The 13,494-nt window shown below is 44.2% G+C and overlaps 1 long non-coding RNA gene across 1 annotated transcript; it reads left to right on the forward strand.

Moving 5' to 3' along the window:
- The first annotated feature begins 8,592 nt into the window (after positions 1 to 8,592).
- LOC140586292 (uncharacterized) lies at positions 8,593 to 9,144 on the forward strand. The gene is made up of 3 exons (XR_011988155.1): positions 8,593 to 8,614; positions 8,780 to 8,891; positions 9,068 to 9,144. It is a non-coding gene; the product is annotated as an uncharacterized lncRNA (long non-coding RNA).
- The last annotated feature ends 4,350 nt before the right edge of the window (positions 9,145 to 13,494 follow it).

A 13,494-nucleotide genomic window follows, 5' to 3' on the forward strand; every position in this document is an offset into this window, starting at 1 on the left:
GTGTTGTGAGAGTAAAGTATAAATCAGCCCTTATGCTCCCTTCCAGACCCTACTGCAGGATTTCAGCCAATCAGCTGCAGCGACATGTAATGAGATTGGGGGGGGGAGGGGGTCATGACATGCAGAGATTCCATCTATAATTTTTCAGCAGCAGATACCAGGTGGCCTTATTTCTTGTCCAGAAGATGGTTCCCTGGTAGATGCAGAGCAGACGCAGAGGGCCCTCCCATCTGCTGTATGTGTCCAGGTTTTGGGGCTCCTGAGAGACATCACTGTCCCCTTTTAGCCTGAATCTGCACTTTATTAACATCTGGAAGCCCCGTGTGTGTCTGACTCTAGTCTGGAGTTGTATCACTGAAGCGCTTGAACTGGCGACTTCCAAAAACAGCAAAGCAGAAATCCAGGCTACGCTGATGATGTCAGCATAGCCCACACTAGCAGAGCTGTAATGGACAGACTGCCGTCAGTGTATTCCGGCATCCTGACCCACAGCTCCGATGTCCTGCCACCTGCTAGTGTTTCCTGTGTACAGGGGAGGCTGTAATAACATTTTGATTTCTATTTCCCCCCACAGACATGACCAATTGTAACCTTCACCCCTGGCAAGTAAATCTCTTGGTCAGTGGCTTCCCTGACCACCCTCAAGCTGCCTGATGTGTTTGAATCAAATTTAAGTCGTCTGGTTTGGGAAGTAAATTTTAATCACCTAGGGGGGGTAGTGTCTGAGTTAATAGGAGTCTGTCAGGCTTAAATGGGGTCTGTTTATGTGTGGGGGGTATATTTGAAAAAGCCTGGATGTTGGGGCGGGTATGAGCATGTGAAAGGTCATTAATCATTATCCATGTCTAAGTGTACTAGCAGGAATGAGTCTGTAGAGGGCACTATGAAGAGCTTTGTCCTCGGCGGGCATGCATGTTAATGTGAGGGCAGATGAGTCCCACCGCAGACTGTGGCTTGGCTGTCAAACTCGCCCGTGATAATGGAGCACGGCTTTCACTGCCACCATAACTGGTTTGAGCCTCCCTGCCTCAGGATAGCCCCATTCCATCACCTTAGGTTTCAGCAGGTGGGATGTGGTCTCAGGCTGAGGGTCCCCACAGTCAGGATAGCCCCATCTGCTGTCCAAACAGCACAACACCAGCCTCATGCTGGCCGTTATCGAGGTTAATGTTGAGACATAAACTCATGTCCTCCTCTAACAGGGCTTCCAAGGGGAGGAGGAAGAGGAAAAGGGTGATGGACCAGACACCACAGAGGTGGACAAGAACTCCAGGCAGCACACGTACCCCTGTGTGCACCATGCGCAGCTTTGCCCGTAAGCAGGCCTACGGGGCACTCAGCCCCAAAGACAACCACAGGAAGAACATCAACCGCATCAGCGAGAACCTCAAAGAATAGAGTGACTCTGCCCGGCCAAAAAAAAAGTTGCCATTTGAATTTTTCATTGGACCTCCTTTAGCTGTGATTCTGGTGCACATTTATCATGGCATTGTTTCCACAGGCTTATGCAACATCTCACCCTTTTATTTTCATCCAGATTTGCATTCATTTCTCACCGATAGCCTGTATACGGCATCGAGGGAGGTGTGGTGGTGCGGGTCCAGGGTTTGAGCCTTTTCCTCAGCTCCACTTGTGTGGAGGTCCTGTGTTCTTCCTGTGTCATCATGGTGTTTCTTCTGGTCTCCCCCCCAGTCAAAACACATACCAAAGTGAACTAAAGCCAAAATATCCAAGTATGGGTGCCCATGGCCTCTGGGATAGGCTCCCCCCCCCCCCCCACCTGAATAGGACCTTTTGTGAGATACCAAAACTTTTTGTAATGAAAAGTAAAAAGGGAAACCTTGTTCTGGGGGGCAAATAAGTTTCTAGATGGGCTGGATCTGGCCATTTGCTGACCTTTAATAGAGGGCATGCAGGTTTAGAAGATGGATGGAAAGGCATACAGCTACAGTTTAACCTTTTCCTAAAGCAGAGTATAAATTCCAAAAACAAGAAGGAAGAGGTGGTTCCAGTATTTTGTGGAAAGAACACCATACAACACTGGTAATGCATATAATCAGAGATCCCCAGTCAGATGCTTTCCAGTATTTCCATTCTTTTACTGAACATGGGACTCCTGTTAACTCTACTGGAGGTTGGACCATACATAGTTAGGTTTTATACACAAATGTAACTGAAGAATGCGTTATGATTGGCTCTTTAAGTGTTTTCATAAACCACGTTACCGTACACACACATACACACACACCAGACAAACAATAATAAATAGACAATAATAAATATTAAAATCCCTCTGGGTTAAGAATAAAAAGCCAATAGACAATAGCCACAGTAAAATCACACTGATTTATTTGAGACACATATGACAGCCAGGACAAATGAACATTTAAATTTGCTTGTCCAGCATAGACTGAAGAAGTGTCCATGTGAAAAATTTGCCCAGAAAGACATTCTTGACTTTGCTTATGATGCGATGCTCGGCTGCCTGTTGTCAACCTGGGCAACCACATGTAAGCTGGCATTTGGTTCCACAAACTGAGCTTCACTATAGACCAGGGGTGTCCAAACTACGGCCCGCTACCTATTTCTCATTGGCCCACTTCAAATTCCAAAAACATATTGGAATATGGCCCACACGTGAAAATTGACTGATATACTTCTATATTTTAACACTAGATGGTGCTGTTTTAATCAAGACAGCTTATACACCGGGGGTCTCAAACTGCAGTCCTGGGGGGCCTGGAGCCCTACACATTTTTGAATTACCCCTCATTTAACACACCGGATTCAACTCCTTGTGCTAATTACCACACAGCTCTTGATCTGAATCATTTGTGGTGGAAGGAGGAAAGATCTAAGCTACATGGGGCTCGGGCCCCCCAGGTCCAGAGTTTGAGATGCCTATTGTACACCAAACGAGCGAAGAAAAATTTGGACAATCCCACATTACCTGATTCCACGGTTCCCTGCGCGTTGCGTGACAGAATGGGGAAACAAGAGCAGGGAGCCGTGCAGTCTGTAATGTGGGATTTATTCAGGTTGAACACACTCAGAGACATGAAACGACGCCACACAACGTTAATGACCGGACTGGGGAAAACATACCTAAAGCAGAATTAAACACATTGGACTAATTGTGAGAAATAGCTGGTAATCATGGGGATTAATCATGAGGGGGCGTGGCACACGGGAGGAGCGGACGAGCGGGGCATGATATAAACACATTAAATTATTAAGCATAATTATGATTTTTTGACCAGATTTGATTGATTGAACTTAAATACAAAAGAGATGAGCCCATATACCTGACATCTAGCAAGTTTGCCCAGCCCTCGGAATATTTTTCCGTATGTGGCCCTCACTAAAAAAAGTTAGGACACCCCTGCTATAGACGAAAGGGCCGCTGTTCTCTCTGCTGGTTTTCATTTTCAATTCACAGTGGGGCATATCTGCAAGAACACATGGGAAAATCAGGTATCTGAGCCTGATGAACTGAGAGATACTGGACTAGCAAGGTTTGTGTTGAAGGAGCTTACTTACCTTTGGGTCTCCTTTGTCCAAATATGCGGCGGAACAGCCTGACGAAGAAGTGCTTTACGCGTTTAACTGATCTGAATGTTGGCACCTTGTGGTAGCTGTTCGATGGAATTTCCTCAGGAGTGAAGCCCTAGGGTTGTAGTTTAAGATGTTTCGGTTGAGCAAAGCAATTCCTCAGGACGCATGAATACTATTGAACTCAGCAGACCAGCAGTTTGCATGTACCTTAGTGAAGAACTTATGGTTCAGGATTTGCTCCAATGTGGGCCGATCCTGTGGATTCTTCTGTAGGATCCAAGAAATCAATTTCTTGGCTGATGAGGAGAGGGACTTGGGTAGAGTGTACTCTGTTTGAGTGACACGCAGCTTGATTTCTTCAGCGTCACCATCAAAGGGGTATGCACCAACAAGCATCGCATACCTGTATTGAGAAAGTCAGCAACGGCATTTGAGCTTCATTTGCATATAACAACATTCTGCATTGGTGCATTTCAGATATCATTCTTGACTCTGGCTCTGACTGTGAGGACGATTGAGAAGGTATACATACATGATACACCCCAGCGCCCAGACATCTGACTCTGGCCCGTGTCCCTCCATCTTCCACACTTCAGGAGCCGCATACTCTCTCGTCCCACAAAAGCCTCTACAACACACACAAAAGGAAAACAGTATACATGTGCTTCAGCCTGCCGCATGAGCAATTTGAAAGATTTGCTGGAGAATCTAAGAAAAAGAACCCACTTCTGCCTGCTTTCCAGTGGCTCCAACTTGGTGGCCAGTCCAAAGTCGGCCACTTTTAATCCCAAGGCCTCCGTTAATAATAAGTTCTCTGAAAGACCAATGACTCAAATATTTCACCTAATAACACCAGACATTAAACAGTTGTAGAATACAACAGCAGGCAGCAATCATATAAACCACACTGGAAATGCCATGTAAAATGCCAACACTAACATGTGAAGAATTAAACAAATCACGTGTGCAGGCACACATACCTAATTTGAGGTCCCTGTGGACAATGCCTTTGCCATGGATGTGTTGTAATGCCCCAATGAGCTGTCTCAAGTAAAAGCGCACCTCAGGCTTGCTCAGGATTTCTCATTCTTGAAGGAGGTCTAGCATCGACTGGAATGGGAAAAGAAAGGATGGCGTGAGTCGACATAGAGTCTTAACCTTAACAAACTGTCTGCAAAGGCCAGAAACAGCTGGGCTCACCCCCCTACTGCACAGCTCCATGAAGATGTACATGAATTTATCATCTTCTACATGATGGGAGAAGTTTACAACTTGCTGGTGTTGCAGCGTCTTCAGCATCACCACTTCTAGGAGACTCTGAAATGTCAGACGTGTTACCACAATGAGCATAAGGGAAATGCAATTTAACTATGGAGGGGGCTGACTTCAAGCAGGATTCAGACCACATACCTCTTTTATTCCAGCAGAGTCCTCTATCGGAATTACCTTCACTGCAAATATCTCTCCACTCAAAATGTCCACCATCTTAAAGCATTTTGCAAAACCTCCCTAAAAACACAAGTGCATTAAGAATTTAAGAATTTCTGCCATACAGTATGTAATTGATTGTCCATTTTCCAGAGTCTACTCTACAGTAGAGGTCTGCGCGGGACTGATTTTTCATCCCGCTCCCGCACGCTCCCACAAGTTTCTGTCCCGCTCCGGCAGAAATGTGTAATATTTCGAGCCGCTCCCGCCCGCATTTGTTATGGTTTGTCCAGCTCCCACCTGCTGAATCCCGCAAGCAAGGCTGCTGGAATATAGGGTGTGCCAAAAATACCGGACACATTTTAAATGCTATAATATCTTAGCTTATAAAAATTAAATAAGGTACCAAATTTATTTATCTAACTAGGCTACAGACCTGAATTACAAAATATCTAAACCCAGTCTCAATAGAAACATTTCACAGTCAAAATGAGAGAAATATAGGGAAACATTGAAATTTGTGGCGCGGCTCTGTGTTTATTTCAACTAGAGGTCTGCGCAGGACTGATTTTACATCCCGCTCCGGCACAAGAAACTCTCAAATGTAGACCCGCGCCGCGTCCCACGGGCGTCCCGCCCCGTTGCAGACCTCTACTCCAGTCCCGGATTGGCTAATCGGGAGGACCGGGATAATTCCCGGTGGGCCGGTCCGTTTTTTGGCCGCCAGGGCCGGTGTCCCTATAGCTGCCTGCACTCACAGCAGTCGCACTTTTTTCATTATTTATTTATTTGTTTGTTTGTTTGTTTGTTTATGTATTTATTTATTTAACCATAGCCTCACTCTTTTTATTCATTATTTTACCGCAGCTCCACTCTTTTTATTTATTTTCTCGCAGCCCCATGAGCAGAATACAGCCTGCATTTTTGAAATGGCCTATCCCCCCCAAGGTTAAAGAAATGCAATTTAAAATAATCAATGGTTATTACCCAGCAGCAGAAATGCTTAAAAAAAGATTTGGTTTTGAGGTGGAGCCATGTGGATTTTGTTTACGTGAGGAAGAAAGTATTGAGCATTTGTTTTTTTCCTGTTCAGTAACAACTAAATTCTGGCAGGATCTGGTAAACTGGATGAGTGTAGGAATAGATGGGATGACCCCACTGACCATAACACAGGTTTTATACAATACTGATATTCTGTCTAAGGAGCTTGCCATGCTTTACAATGTGGTAATAATTATGGGCAAATACCACATCCATAAGTGTAAATGGCAAAACAAAAGACCTTCCCTAAGTGGGTTGAAGATTGAACTGAAGTCTTTTCTTTCATCCCTAGAATTACTGAAGGAGTCATGTAATGCTGCAGTATTGATACAGTATGTGAGAATGTAACCCAGTTTCTATCCCTTAAATGATTGTGTTTCATTTGGTGTACCAAGTAAGCCGCATGTATATTAACGTGTTGTCAGAAAGGGAAAGGTTAGATGTCAAAGAATGGCCTTCACATTTCTATATTGTTTTATTTTTATTTATTTATGTATTTATTTTTCCTTTTTCCCTATTCTTCCAATTTTTTTTCTCATGATGTTGTTGCACTAATGTTAACTCCTGATGAGAGTTTGTAAATGTGTGCAAAGACTTAATAAAAAAAAAATAAAAATAAAATAAAAAAAAAAAAGTTTCACTTCTGATGTTAAAAAAAAAAAAAAAAAAAAAAGAATACAGCCTGCAGGTTAATGATGACGTAATTAGCATTCGACTTCCCCAACAGCGGCACTTTGCTCAACAGATCAAAATCAGTTGTTAAGAGATACACGAGAGATGAAAAATGGATAATAAAAAGCGAAAACGTGGCGCTGAAAAGGCCAGAATTAAAAAAAAGAAAGCTCTAGAAACTGACGCGGCCAAATGTACTAAGCTGAGTACATTTCTCGTTAAAACCAGCGGCAGCGAGAGTACAACAACACATGAAGACGATGAAACGGCCGGTAAGTTAACGTTAAGCTAGTTAGGAGCAGTGCAAAACAACGATGTCTGCAAACCACCGTTCATGCTTATGTATCGAACTTTTTCTTGTACTGTAGCTCTTCGGCAGCAGCAGCCTCTAGTCCAGTTAGCTGCTAACAGTGAAGAGCCAGGCAACGTAACGTTACCAAGCACCAGTCATGAGCCCAACACACTAGAATGGGCAGGTAGGATTGTCATTGAGTGAATATAAGAATTCGAATAATTAATATTAATATTAATGAATATTACACCTGCTCAATGAAAAATGCCCTGAGATAATTAATGACATCAGATGATTCACTACATTAATAAATCTGACTTAACTTGATCAGAAAGCTAAAAAGGGGAAATTTGTGGTGAGAAATATTACCATTTTTAAAATTTCATTTAGTGTCAGACGCAGAGCCAGGACCCAGTTGTACCATGAAGAGACTCTCAATGTGGAAAACACAGGCAAGCTGTTGTACCACAGGTTAAAAAAAGTATTGCAGATAATAGTGCAATACTTGTTTTATTCTTTATTTGTGTTTAAGGACTGGATATCTGTGAACAATTTTGCACAGAATATATATTCAGATATTGCAGAAAAGGACATTGTGATGTTTTAAAGAATAGTGTTGGAGATTTACCCTTTAATGTTCTCATATTTATGAAAAATATTTGTGTTGTTATAAAGCAGCTGTTTCCTTGAAAAAGACATGATAGTGTCATTAGAAAGTTTAATACATTTTATTTTAATCTTTATTTTATACATATACACTTAGGCTACTGTATTTGCACTGAATTGGAAATGACGTTATTTTAATATAGTCAGTCGTGAACTAAAGTGGGCCGGTGTAAGGCTTGAAAATCCAGGGCTGAAAAGGAGTCCCACTCCGGCCCTGCTCTACTCTACAAGACAATTTGCAACTTAATTATCTACGGTATCTTTATAGTACATACTTCTCCCAACAGTTCGAGTCTGCGGTAAAATCGCTCATTTCTGTGATCAAAGATGATCTCAGGAACTTCGTGTCTCCGCTGAGGACAAGCCATGTTGCAGTAAGACAGAAACCGACGAAGTAGCATCCAGTAACTAGGCAACGGAACAAGGTACGTTCCATAATTACGTAACGCATCGGATATTTGAACGAAAACATGAAATAACTTTTTTTTCCCCTCCAAGAAATTACAGGTATTACATAAAACGTTTCTGCAAACACACCCATTGGCATTAGTTCGACCAAAAAAAAACGACACGCTTTTACTGTCAGGTACCCAAACCCAAGGGAGGGAAACAAACACCACGCGCAGCGGCTGTAAATGGCGCGCGGAGCGCTGCGCGGAGAGGAAGCTGGCAATTAGCCAATGTAGCTATTGCCATGGTATTTTTTTATAAAGGGGAATCAAAGTTGCATTTAGTTAAGTATATTTATAATTTAATTTAGTAATCGCACGGATGTGGTCAGCAGCACCATGCACACCACTGCTGACCACAGTCTCCTCACAAGCAGCCACAAGGAGGACCGACAGAGCAGGCTGGCAGCTTCACCTGCAAAGCCTGAGGCTCCTGAGAGCGACAAGGTGGATGGATTGATTACAGGGGGACGGCCGAAGAATGGGGCTGCTGTTTCCAAAGAAAGAGCTGGTATATTTTTTCCCTTTTCCTTAATTAAACTTGTCTTCAATGGATGTTTTTCCTGCATCTCTTGAGCCTCGTTAACCGCTACATGTTTGCATGTATGTTCAGATTGGCTGTATATATTTTGTACATACACTGTATATACATTTTCGGTTCTTCATGTCTATCCAGAAGCCAAACCAGCAAAACAATGTTGTTTTACATACTTTCCTAAAAGCCTGAGGATGGACCTCATAGTTAAGTATGAGGAGACCAGAGGAGACTGTCCTAAACCTGGAATTATGTAAGTATTTACTCTTTTCATGCATTGTTTTGAACTATTACTGGTTCTTGGTTTAAAGTTTGTTGGATGCAAACTGTCTATAACAGAACTGACTTGTAGTTCAGAATCAGATGTATATGGAGAAGGATTCTAACAAGTGACAAGCAGACCCATGTCATTTTATTTTTCATTTTCAGAATTTACACCAAAAAGGGCATTAAAGTGTGTGTCGATCCCAGAGCTCGCTGGGTTCAGGAGGCCAAAAAGAATCTGGATCAGCGCTTCTTCCTGTTCACCCCATTTATTCTTCTGTAACATTATTTCCTGTCATCTTCCAAATCATGTACAATTTAACTGAATTTTATAGTTTAATATCTAAAGTTTTATTTAGCCATTAGTTAAATTTGAATTGCACACATGCTGCTTTGCAAGCATATTACTAAATAAAGACTATTGAAAGGTTATGGTTCAGGTTTTTTATTTAAATAATTTCATTTGTAAAACAATGTTTTTTTGGTTGGTTAGCATATGAAAAATACAATTAGAGAAACATACAATCACCCAACCTTGGATCAAGCGAGAGATAATGGATGGATGGATGGTTCAGGTTTTTCATTTAAATCATTTCATCTGTAAAACAATGTTTTTTTGGTTGGTTAGCTAACTTCAGTCACAGTGTCCATGCTAACCCCAGTCAGAGCACCCATGCTAACCTCAGTCAGAGCGTCCATGCTAACCTCAGTCAGAGCGTCCATGCTAACCCTAGTCAGAGCACCCATGCTAACCTCAGTCAGAGTGTCCATGCTAATCCTAGTGAGGAGCATCCATGCTAACCCCCGTCAGAGTGTACATGTTAACTTCAGTCAGAATGTCCATGTTAACCCCAGTCAGTGTGTCCATGCTAACCCCAGTCAGAGTGTCCATGCTAACCCCAGTTAGTGTCCATGCTAACTTCAGTCAGAATGTCCATGTTAACCCCAGTCAGTGTGCCCATGCTAACCCCAGTCAGTGCGCCCATGCTAACCCAGGTCAGAGCGTCCATGCTAACCCCAGTCAGAGCGTCCATGCTAACCCCAGTCAGAGCGTCTACTGTATGCTAACCCCAGTTAGTGTCCATGCTAACTTCAGTCAGAATGTCCATGTTAACCCCAGTCAGTGCGCCCATGCTAACCCCAGTCAGAGCGTCTATGCTAACCCCAGTCAGAGCGTCCATGCTAACCCCAGTCAGAGCGTCCATGCTAACTTCAGTCAGAATGTCCATGTTAACCCCAGTCAGTGCGCCCATGCTAACCCCAGTCAGAGCGTCCATGCTAACCGCAGTCAGTGCGCCCATGCTAACCGCAGTCAGAGCGTCCATGCTAACCGCAGTCAGAGCGTCCATGCTAACCCCAGTCAGAGCGTCCATGCTAACCCCAGTCAGAGTGTCCATGCTAACCCCAGTCAGAGCGTCCATGCTAACTTCAGTCAGAGTGTCCATGCTAACCCCAGTCAGAGCGTCTATGCTAACCCCAGTCAGAGTGTCCATGCTAACCCCAGTCAGAGCATCCATGCTAACCCCAGTCAGAGCGTCTATGCTAAGCCCAGTCACAGCGTCTATGCTAACCCCAGTCAGTGCGCCCATGCTAACCCCAGTCAGAGCGTCCATGCTAACCGCAGTCAGAGCGTCCATGCTAACCCCAGTCAGAGCGTCCATGCTAACCCCAGTCAGAGCGTCCATGCTAACCCCAGTCAGAGTGTCCATGCTAACCCCAGTCAGAGCATCCATGCTAACCCCAGTCAGAGCATCCATGCTAACCCCAGTCAGAGCGTCTATGCTAAGCCCAGTCACAGCGTCTATGCTAACCCCAGTCAGTGTGCCCATGCTAACCCCAGTCAGTGCGCCCATGCTAACCCAGGTCAGAGCGTCCATGCTAACCCCAGTCAGAGCATCCATGCTAACCCCAGTCAGAGCGTCTATGCTAAGCCCAGTCACAGCGTCTATGCTAACCCTAGTCAGAGCACCCATGCTAACCTCAGTCAGAGTGTCCATGCTAATCCTAGTGAGGAGCATCCATCCTAACCCCCATCAGCCAGCTTCAGCTTCCATTCTCATCTGTGTTGGAGGAGTTCAAGGTGGCCAAGTGCAGGGTGGCAATGGTACTCAGAGACTCTAAAGACGAGCGTGTCAGCTGTGCGGGGGTCATAACAAGAACAGGCCACAAGTGGGTAGCAGACACCACAGTTAGGCAAGCTGATAGCTCCATAGAGTTGAGGGATATCATTGGCAATGTCTGCACTGGCCGGCAGACACTAGGAACCTCCCGTTTCATCCAGTGGGGGAAGGCAACTGTGCAGCAGAGGAGAGAGATGGTGCAAGCCGAAGTGCGGCACCAGGTGGAAGAGACACGGAAGGCGAAGGCTGTCGAACTAGCAACCCAAGGACATCTGGACATGTCATCAATGAATATGCTTTCCAAGTTAAAAGTGTGTCATTTAAGTCTGAGGTAATATTTCTACCTAGTTATTGTTCTTTGTTCTGCTTCTATAAACACTGTAAGAGAGATTTGTGTTTATTAATCTCCTGACAAAGTGAGTGAAGATCATGTCTGTGGTCAGAGTTTGTTTCCCGTGCATTAACTGGTGATCGTGTGGCTGCAGTGTGACTCAGTGGGTTACGGTGCTGTGTCTGTGAGCCTAAGGTTGCCTGTTTAAATCCTACGATTTCACAGTTGGGCCCTCGAGCAAAGACCTTAACTCCAATTGCTGCAGGGACTCTGCTTTTTCAAAAAGAAGTTTGTTGCTTTGGATAAAAGTGCCTGCTAATACATATTAGATAAATGTTTATTCCTTTTATCTATCATCCACCCCCACCTCAGACACACAACCCCTCTAAAAGGACGTGGTTAGACTCTGCTGGCCTCAGTTTAGCTGTAGAAGCGGCGCTGATCTTCAGAAACGTCCAGTGGAATCATGAAGTCCCATCAGATCTCTGCCTTCTTCCTCCTGATGACAGTGCTGCTGTCCTCCACTTTGGCTCACAGTAAGTCTGCAGCATCTCACAGCTTTCATCAGGACGTTGTCAGTATCTTGGATTTTAATAAAGATCATGGACCCAATTGTGAAACATGAACACAGTTTCTCTGGGCGTATTTCTCATGTATGTATGTATGTATACATGGCTGTATATACTTTGTATATAGATTGTGTATACATTTTCCGTTCTTCATGTCTGTCCAGGTGGCTGCAGACCATTTAAATCTAGGACTTATAAGATTCTTTAAATTTCTTTGATACAAGCAAGGTTACTGACCCAATTATAAGTTTTTTATAGCGGGGTGTGCGGGTGGTCCGGGGTCCGGGCTCTATCCGTGCCTGCGTGGCCGTGGGGTTCCTGCCTCATGCTCGCCGGTGGGGGGCGCCCGGTGCCTCCTTCCCTGCCTTCCTTGGGTGGGCGCGCAGCCATCCGGTGGCGGGGACCCGGGTACCTGGCCGCTGTGGGGCGGCTGGGTCCGTGACCCGTCGGGGCTCTCCCGGCCGTCTGGGGGCCCCGGGGCGGCGTTGTTGTGGCCTCGCACACTCACTGGGAATCATTCCATGTTAACCTGCACACTCATACATACACTCACAACACACAAACATAGACACATACACATATGCGTACACACACACATACACGTACATATGCACATACACACACTTTCATATCAACACACATACACTTAAAATGCACACACACACAGACATGCGCGCACACACACACACACACACACACACACACAAGAGAGCCTAGGGCTCTCTTCCCCTATTTTATCCCTCTTTCCCCTTGTCTGGGTGTGTGTGTGTGTGTGTGTGTGTGTGAGAGTGTGTGGGAAAGTTGGTGTATGGCTTCCACTCCCTCCTCTCTGATGCAGATACGGGTACGACGATATTTAGACAGTGTTCCTGGTGGTCTGCTTATGCATATATATTTATTTTCTTTCGTTGGTATTAACATATTTAATTCCAGAAGCAGATACTGGCACAAGCACATTCCCATGTCATAATGGTACCACTGGTTTCTTTGTGTGTATACTGTTTGTGTGTGTCCCTGGATCTTATCTTTCAGATACAGCAGCTGGTGTGATGATACGGTGTAAAGCAGCAAGATGCAGAAGCTGTCCTCTTATTACTCTTTCCTTTTTGTTCTACTGTTTGTTATGTATTATTTCTCTTTCCCTGTCTCTCTCTCTCTCTGACCCCCCTCCTTATTTTATTTTTATTTTTATTATGTATTTATTTATTTTTCTACTTCCTCTGTCTCTCACCCCTTTCTCTCCTTTCTCACTTTCTCTCTCTATCTCTTTCCCACTAACCCCCCCTGTCAGCTTCGGCTTTGTGGCGCATTGACATAAAAATGATTAATAAAGAGTATACCTCAAGTAACAAGAGGAGCTTAAATCCGAAGCTCCACTTGTTAAAATAAAAGTGTTGGCACAATAAGGCACCCAGACTAACATCCTGCTTGCTAAACTGCCGGACACGACAAGGGAGAAAAAAAAAAAAGTTTTTTCGCAGTGCATTTTTCATGTATATATTCAGAGTGGCTGTATATACTTTAATTCATTCATTTGTAAAATTATTTTCTGTCATTTTCCAAGTCATATAA

This window comes from Paramormyrops kingsleyae, unplaced genomic scaffold (genome assembly GCF_048594095.1).
Source record: "Paramormyrops kingsleyae isolate MSU_618 unplaced genomic scaffold, PKINGS_0.4 ups38, whole genome shotgun sequence".
Taxonomy (NCBI): Eukaryota; Metazoa; Chordata; class Actinopteri; order Osteoglossiformes; family Mormyridae; genus Paramormyrops; species Paramormyrops kingsleyae.